The following is an 8747-nucleotide window of genomic DNA, read 5'->3' as shown; positions in this document are numbered from 1 at the left end:
TGCTCGCCCTGGCCGCAAGCCACCCCCACCCAGCGCCTGGAGACACGCCGTGTCCTCTTCCGCGGGCCCCCTGCCTGGCACAGAGGGAGGTCGAAGCTTGGTGGGGATCTGTGGGGTGACTGGAAATCAGTCCTGAATGTTCATTGGAAGGACTGATGCTGAAGCTGAAACTCCAATCCTTTGGCCACCTGATGCGAGGAGCTGACTCATTTGAAAAGACCCTGGCACTGGGAAAGATTGAGGGCAGGAGGAGAGGGGTACGACAGAGGATGAGATGGCTGGATGGCATCGCTGACTTGATGGACATGAGTTTGAGTGAACTCCGGGAGGTGGTGATGGACAGGGAGGCCTGGCGTGCTGCAGCCCGTGGGGTCACAAAAAGTGGGACACGACTAAGCGACTGAAGCGAGCTGAACTGGACATGCCCCTGGTCCCTGTTCAGTGAAGGACTTTGAACGGCCGCCAGCCCCCGGCCCGGGTTCCCGGCCCCGGGAGGCGTTATGCCCCAGGGCCGCCACCAGGTGGCAGGAGAGCAGCACTGCTGGCGGGCTCGTGGGCGTGCGGGACGGTCCCCGCGGGGCGAGCTGAGCGGCCGCCGCCACGACGGGGCGCACCCGCTGCGGCGTGATGGCCCCGGGGCCACTGGTGCAGGGCTTAATGCAGCGCGCGACACGCGCTGAGCCTGATGCGAGCACTCGACGGACGATCCCTAGTTGTCACTGGGCTTTCCACACGCGGTGTTTCTCGTCAGCTCACATCAGGCCCTACAACCCTGCAGCCAGTGTAACACCCGCGTTTACAGCGCAGGAGCGCCTGATGATCAACGCCCTCCAGACCGCAGCAGGAGCTTGTGCGCTCAATCACTGCGTCCTGCCGGACTCTGCGACACTGTGGACTGTAGCCCACCAGGCTCCTCCGTCCATGGGATTTCCCAGGCAAGAATTCTAGAGTGGGTTGCAATGCCCTTCTCCAGGGGATCTTCCTGACCCAAGGATCAAACTTGACTCTCCTATATTGGCACATGGGTTCGTTACCACTGAACCCCCAGGAAAACCCTAAAGCCAGTTGACACGGGGTGAATCCGAGGGAAACCCGCACAGGCCAATTCTCTCAGGCTCGGCCCTGGCCTGGCGTGTGGCGGGTGTGCCAACCCCGCCTGCAGACCTTCTGCGCTGACCTTGCCCTCCAGGCGCCCCTCCTCCTGGGGCTCTACTGGGTGGCCCTGGTGGGGAGCCAGGCTGTCCCCCACCCCCAAACACCCCCCCACACACAGTACGCCTTGAGGCTCTCAGCTCTCACCACCCCACCCCCCCCACCCCCCCACCCCCCCGCATCCGCCCACGGCTATTCAGACTCTCAGCTCTCCCTCCCTGCCCCAAGGCAGCTGTGTCTTCTGCTCCAGACTCAAGTCCTGGAGGCGCCCAGGGCCATTTGAGCTGAAACTGGACAAGTGAGATGCAGCTGTGGTGGGGATTTCAGAAAGTAAAAGCCCCCACCACAGGCTTCTGGTGCTCGGTGTTACCCTTCTAGCCTTTCCCCACGGGGACACACAGTATATTTTATAAAAAATGAGGTCATGCTGCACAACTCTGATTTGATTTTTCCACCAGTTTTTTGTAGCCATCCTTGTATGTCCTTAAATGCTCTTCTGTAACTTGACTGAGGTCTGTTCAGAGAGCTGAAGAGAGAACCACGTCATGTCCAGCGCTGAGCCCGGAGCTCTGCAGACATGAACTGGCCCCGCCATGTCAGGGGAGCCAGGGCAGGAGCCAGGATGGCCACTGTGCGGGACTTGCTCAGACAAGCTGTCCAGGCAACCCGGGAGCAGCCTGGCACGAAGGCAAGTGCTTTCGAGGTCACTGTGGATGCAGAGCGACCCCTTGCAGGTGCCCCAGCCTCCCGGGCGCCTTGGCTGCCTTCCAGCCTGTGAAGCTGGCCGAGGTTCTTCCTCTACAGAGGGAGGGATCCCCTGGCCGCTGACAGTGAGCGGAGGCGCCCACGCCCCGTCGGGCCCAGCTAACCGGCAGTCACCACCAAGTCTGCGGCCAAATCACAGCCAACCTCCAGACACCCCGGTGCCCCTCAGCACCACGCCCAGCCCGCCAGCCCTCCGACCTGTGAAGACGCGGCTCTGTGTCTGCTCTGTTCCGTGCGTGTCCTCTGTGAATGCGCTCAGCCCGCGCACGGGGCTGTCCCATGCGGCCCAGGTGCCCACCGCCCCGTCGCTGCCGCGCAGCATCCTGGCCCGTGAACGGAAGGCTGACTTTCCTCCTTGCCAGCCTGGGCGCCGCAGGGTCCTGGTGTGGGCCCTTTCGGGTCATGCTGCTCTGAAGGGTCTCCTGAGCTCGTGTGTGCGTTTCTGTGGGGCGAGTCCTGCGTGTACCCGGATCCAGGCTGGGCGTGTGTTCATCTTCTGGGGGCGCCATGTGTGCCGGGGTGAAGGCTAGGCCTGGAGCTGGGGGCCTGCACCTGCCGGCACTCCAGCCACTGCCTGTTTTCTGACCCGGGGGTGTGCAGCCGCCTCTAGGGCTGGTAGGGCTGGGCTTTGAGTCGCTGCCGGGCGTGGAGTCAGAGCCTTCCCGCCGCCCCTGGCCGCTCCGGCGTCTCCTCTCCTGTGGGGCGCTGGCTGCCCCGGCCGGGCCTCCTCCCCGACCACGGGCAGCCCTCCGTGCGGGCCCCTCGGGTGCAGAGGCGTGCTCTTTCTTGCACACTCGCTGTGCTGTCAGAATCACGGCATTGCCAGGAGAGGCCAGGAGAGCAGAAGCTTCTATGGGACCTGGGTCCTCGGGTGCCTGGCGTCTGCAGGGGCCTGAGGCAGGTGGGCACAGCAGCCAGCACAGGGCACGAAACCCTTGCCCCAGAGACTTGTTTGGAAACTTCAGTCAGATCTGTCGTGTCCCTTTATTCTGCTTCTCTTAGTCATTCTCAGCGATGCTCTTTAATAACAAGCTCCAGGTTTTTTCATGAACTCGGGCAGCAAGGTCTCTCAGGGGAGAGAGAGAAGAGGGACGAGGGACTCACAGGAGCATCAGCTCAGTGACCGCCCGACGGGCAGTGCGGCCACCTGCTTGCTGGCCCTGCAGACACTTTAAACCGGACTGTGAGTTCCGACAGAGGCAGGCGCGAGTGAGGGGAGAGGGAGTCCCTGGAGGTCCAGCCCTCAGGCCTCCCAGTCCCTGCTCGAGGAACAAAGGCCCTGCATGCCCCGTGGCCCGGCCAAGGAAAGAAAGGAACTAGAGGCCAGAAGCAGTGAAGCCTCGCTCCTGGCCGCTCCCTTCTGAAATGTCCTTGGACGTGACTCTGGCTCTGGGCCAGCTCCCGGGGTTCTGTAGTTTCTTTCCTTCAAGTGAAAAGCTTCCTGGAGACCAGGAGGTGTAGGAGGAGGAAGTCAAGAAGGAGGAGGACCGTCAGTCCTCACGGCGCGGGAGCATGAGGCCTGGGCACCTCTGAAGCCCCGAGCCAAAGATTCATTACAGGGGCGCCCGCCCAGGAGAGGGAGGGAGAGAGGCCAGGTGAGGGGAGCCTCCAGGTGAGGCCCCGGCTCGGAGCTCAGAAACCTGAGCCAAAACCCCTGCTACTGAGAGGACAGCGGAGGTGAGGGCGGCTCTCAGGCCCGGCACCCCCACACCGGGGACGGTCTGAGCCCTTCCCTTTTAACCTCAAACACAGGAATCCCGGGCCCTTCTCAGAAATTCCCTCCCTTTCAGGGAGGGGTTGGAGCCGGAGTCGAGGCCCCTGCTTCCCAGGAAGCTTCAGACAGACCCTGGGAGGCCGAGCTGGCCAGGTTGGAGACCGAGTCCAGGAGGGTGGGAGGAAGCCCACATGCACATGGGTGGCTGTCAGGGGCCCGCCTGCTGCTCCAGGTCACAGGCGAGGAGACAGGGCTCAGAGTCAGCAAACATGGGCGACGGTCACCGCTGCACACCGCTGCCCGCCTGCGGTGCCCTCACCGGCCTCCCGGGCCCCAGGCTGCTGACTGCTCACATGCCCTGTGGCCTATTTTTAAGCCACCAGGAGCAAAACACATTTTCAGGTCTGCGGCTGCTAAGTCACTTCAGTCGTGTCCGACTCTGTGCGACCCCATAGACGGCAGCCCACCAGGCTCCCCCATCCCTGGGATTCTCCAGGCAAGAACACTGGAGTGGGTTGCCATTTCCTTCTCCTAGATTTGACTGTATGGCCCTGAGGTCATCTCCCTTCAGCGTTCTGGAAGGTGTGTTTCCCTGAACTCCTTTGGAGCTCCAAGTTGGAAGGAGAGAAGGCAGAACTGCCGTGGGCTCTTCCTGGACACGGGGTGTCCCGATGTGTTCTCCGGTCCCCACAGATCCCCAGCAAGTTTTCACATCTGTTTTCCCACTTTGGTGATCTAACCATTAATTATAGCGCGTTCTTGATCGTCACTTCTTAACCAAGTAGGACCTGACCCGTGCGCTTATGACCAAGTGTCGCTGAGCGAAAGTCAGGCTGTGCCAGGCAGCAAAGGTTCAGCGCTAGTTCAGTGAGGCAGGGGGTGGAGCGGGCAGCCTCACCACACAGAGCCCACTGCGATCGGGAATGCGAGCACGCTGCCCGCAGACGGCTGCAGTGCAGATGAGGGGCTTGCAGCACACGGTGAACGAAGCCACAGTGACAATGCAGCAAAGCGTGTCAGACGCGGGATCTCCACGGGAAATGTTTTGGGAATTGTACTTGGGGGTGTGCTGTTACACTATTTAGCACATCAAAGAAGTGGGCTGATGATTAAAGATCTGATCATAATAAAAGGAAAAATAACGACAAGAATAGAGACTTAAGTGAGGGTCCATCGTGTTCAAAATTCTTTTAAAAGAGGTTCGTAAAAGTAGGAAACACCTCCAAAGCATTTATTACTAAACCTGGCCTCAGGGATTTTTGGGTCTCTTTAACTCTGGTAATATTTATTTTCTTAAAATCTCCTTTGACTACACCAATTTTGGTTTGGTTTATATTTACAAGGTATGTCTTTTCCCATTCGCTTACTTACAACCTTTCCATATATTTAAAGTGGTTTGTTTAGAAACAGCATATAGTTGTTTTTTTTTTAAAGGAAAATTAGTTGCCTTGTTTATTTTTGGCTGTGCGGGGCGGGTCTTTGTTACTGCCCAAGGGTTTTCTCTTGTTGCCGAGCACAGCGCTTAGGCTGGGGCTCAGCAGCTGCAGCTCTAGATTGGGTTGCTCCATGGCATGTGGGAGCTTCCCAGACCAGGGATCGAACCCATGTCCCCTGCACTGGCAGGCAGATTCGTACTCACTGTGCCACCAGGGAAGCCCCACATGTTTTGTTTTTTTAGGTTTAGTGTGACAATCTTTGTCTTTTCATTGGAGAATTTCTCCCATTTACACTTGAAAGTGAAAGTGCAGGTTGCTCGGTCGCGTCTGATGCTTTGTGACCCCATGGACTATACAGTCCATGGAATTCTCTAGGCCAGAATATTGGAGTGGGTAGCCTTTCCCTTCTCCAGGGATCTTCCCACCCCAGGGATCAGACCGGGGTGTCCTGCACTGCAGGCGGGTTCTTTACCAGCTGAGCCACCTTTATGTGATGTGAAGTGTAGCTGGGTGTAAGCCCACCATATTGCTACTTGCTTTTCATTTGTCCTATTTGTTCCTTGTTCCTTTTCCCCTTCTTTTTTGCCTTTAAAAAAAAATTGAGTGTTTTTTCCATTTTTCTCCTTTGGCATATTATATATTCTAGGACTCTAGGACCATATTCTCTTTTAAGAGAAAAAATGAAACATGTGTCCACCATGTTTCCACATTTTCCCTGTAGTTGCAGTAGACGCTGCGTAGCTGACTCTGTGTAACTGCTGGGGGTGGTGGCTGAGGGGCCCTCGGGGCAGGGGACAGAGACCGAGGCGGGTGGGCGGGGCGCAGGGCAGGACAAGGAGGGGTGCGAGCAGCCGTGCCCGGGGGCACAGAGGTTCTCGGGAGTCCCTGACTCGGGGCCTGTTCCCGCACAGCTGCCAGACGCCATCCTGCGCACCTGCCTTCCTGCCTCAGACCCTCACCTGGGCCAGCTGTTTCCTGGGCTTATGTTGTGGGCACGTCTAGGCCATCCACGCAGCCAGTGTACCGCCAGCAGGCGGTGGGCAGGCCACCCCCATCCCTCTCCTCCTCCTCTGACCCTGCAAGTGCAGGTTGGAAACCCCCCAGGTTAGCTGCCGGAGAGCCGGGGGCTCGGAGCATCCCCGGGGGCGAGAGAGTCAGGGCCAGGAAACAGCAGCAAACACAGCGCCTTCTGTGTGTCTCCCGGGTTTCCAGGAGCCTTACAAGTATTGGTCCCATCGTCATCACAACAGAAAGGAATCGGTGTTGTTATTTTTTATCCCACTTTGCAAATGCGACAGAGAAGCGAGGAGCTTGCCCAGGGCAGATGGCGATTCCTGGCGGCTCTGGGGTTAGATCCGGCGGTTTTGTTAACTCCCCGTGGCCGAGGACACAGTTTCTGCCTACGGCGGCTCCAGACGCAGGAGAGGCCTTCACGTGCGTTCTCCCCATCCCTCACCCCAGGCCCTCACTCTGCAGTCTCTCTGTCTGCATCCACGCTTGCTGCATCTCCTGGGGCTTTTGCAGGATGAGTTATGACACTTTGCAACAGAACACTCAGATGTGATGGCCAAGATAAATTGAGAGGAGACTTCAGCAACGTTCAATGTAAGGTTGAGTTGTATGTAAAAGTACATGATCAGCACTTATGAAAAATGCTACTAGATTGAGCTCCTGCTTCTCTTTTTATGTCATAGAATCAGCCTCCTGATTTTGTGAGACTGAAGTTCAGAAGACGCCCTGATCTCTGCTGCTTTCTCTCACGTTACTGAACCGGTCTACAGACTGTGGTCATCTTTCAAGAATTCAGCCACAATCAGCATGATTCATGGCATCAGAGATTGTTTAACTGAACGAAACCTGACAACCGGAAAAACAAATCAAGCCTGGGTTCTGTGCTCTTGTGTCTGGCTTTCCTGTTTTATGAATTACGCAATTCACTCTCAAGCCTGTTTTCAAGTCAGTTTTGCATAATTTGATATGCGAAAAGCATCTCAAGAGAAAACTGTACAGGGTGATTCTCTCTGCCAAATAACTTATACATCAAGAAGTTAGCATAATAACCTTAATAGCCATAAGACAGCATCCTGAGTTCAATGTTCAGCAGCTCATTTAACCCACCTGTTATCAGGGTGTCGCTCGGAATGTCTTCTATTATGCATTTCTCCTCTCGTTCCCCGACGTGGAAGTAAAAAGCAGTTGAAAGCGAAAAACAAAAACTCAAAAGAAACGTTGCCTTGTGCATTTCTGTTGCTTTAGCCACCCGTGTACTGCTTCTTTAGACATGGATCAACTGCAGGCGATACTGCCTGCGGAGTATTTGTATTTCATCGGTTCGTTTTTTGTAAATTGATTGTTGTGAGAAGTGACACATGGTGGCTGCACCTGGCCAGGTGATTGCAAGTCCCAGGGAGCAGGATCAAAGTCTGAACCCTGGGGCCGCGCTAAGTGTGACATCAGAATTCCTTGGGACCTATTACGTTTAAGGGTTTTGAAGTGCTCCGAGGGAATGAAAGGCAAAGCGAGGCCGAGGGACAAGCCGAGGAGGACTCCCCAGAGCACCACATCCAGAGCACGCCCAGTGATGGCCTGAGCTGTGAAGCAGTGACCAGACCGAAACGGTTCTCTGGTCATTTCCGCTCGGCGGGAGGTCGGGGAGGGAGGCTGGTGCGGACGCGGGGAGGGGAAGACGCAGGTGCTGAAGTGAAAGCCCCCACCTGGGACGGGGCCAAGGCCTGACTGACCCCAGTCCTCACCTCCAAGGACCCGTTTCCCCATTAAAAACAGTTACAGTCCCCCGGTGTGATTCACCGCATTTCAGCTCTGGCAGCCATGTTTTTCCTTTTCTTTTTTTCAACAAAAGTTTGTTCCCAGGTGGCTCTAGTGCTAAAGAACCCACCTGCCAATGCAAGAGCCAGGAGATGCAGGAGACGTGGGTTCAGTTCCTGAGTTGGGAAGACCCCCTGGAGGAGGAAATGGCAACCCAGCCCAGTATTCTTGTCTGGAGAATCCCGTGGACAGAGGAGCCTCGCAGGCCACAGTCGATGGGATTGCAGAGGGTTGGACATAACTGAGTGGCTTAGCCAACACACTCTGAAACATACGCTAGGTTCCAAGATGACACCTCATTGTAGCTATCGGTGGCAACAGACGCTACGGCGGGGAATCCAGACCTTTAAAGAGGCATAGAACCAAGGGTCAGGAGGCACAAAGGACAGCTCACTCTGCCAGATTTCTGAATTCCACCTGGGGCCGGGGGCCTTTCCCTGCCGCCCCCACTGTCAGCTCCTAAGTCTCTCCGGCGCTTCCTTCTCCAGCGCCTTCCATCCATCCGTCTCCCCGGCTTGCTTCTTGGGCTGCTTCAGGGGCTGCTTCTGGCCACCTTTGCAGCCCGACTAGCGCGCCTGCTGCCCTTCCCCAGACCCCGTCCAGTGTTCCCTTTTTATGTCTTTGCCTTTGAAGGTTTATAGACAGGAGAAGTTGCAGAAACAGTCCCACCCCCCGCGCCCCCAGCAGTGACCTCTTCCACGACCAGGGGATGGTACCGCCCCCGAGAAGACAGGATTCTGGCCTTGGCAGAGTGCACTGAACTATGCCTGTGGACTTACGTGGATCTCACCCCCTTCCTGCCGCTGCTGCTGCTGCTAAGTCACTTTGGTCATGTCCGACTCTGTGCGACCCCA

Source organism: Moschus berezovskii, chromosome 5 (assembly GCF_049115385.1).
Source record: "Moschus berezovskii isolate FMDL1 chromosome 5, NW_MosBer_1.0, whole genome shotgun sequence".
NCBI classification, from domain to species: domain Eukaryota; kingdom Metazoa; phylum Chordata; class Mammalia; order Artiodactyla; family Moschidae; genus Moschus; species Moschus berezovskii.
The sequence above is the reverse complement of the archived record's forward strand: the minus strand, read 5'-3'. Positions refer to the sequence as shown.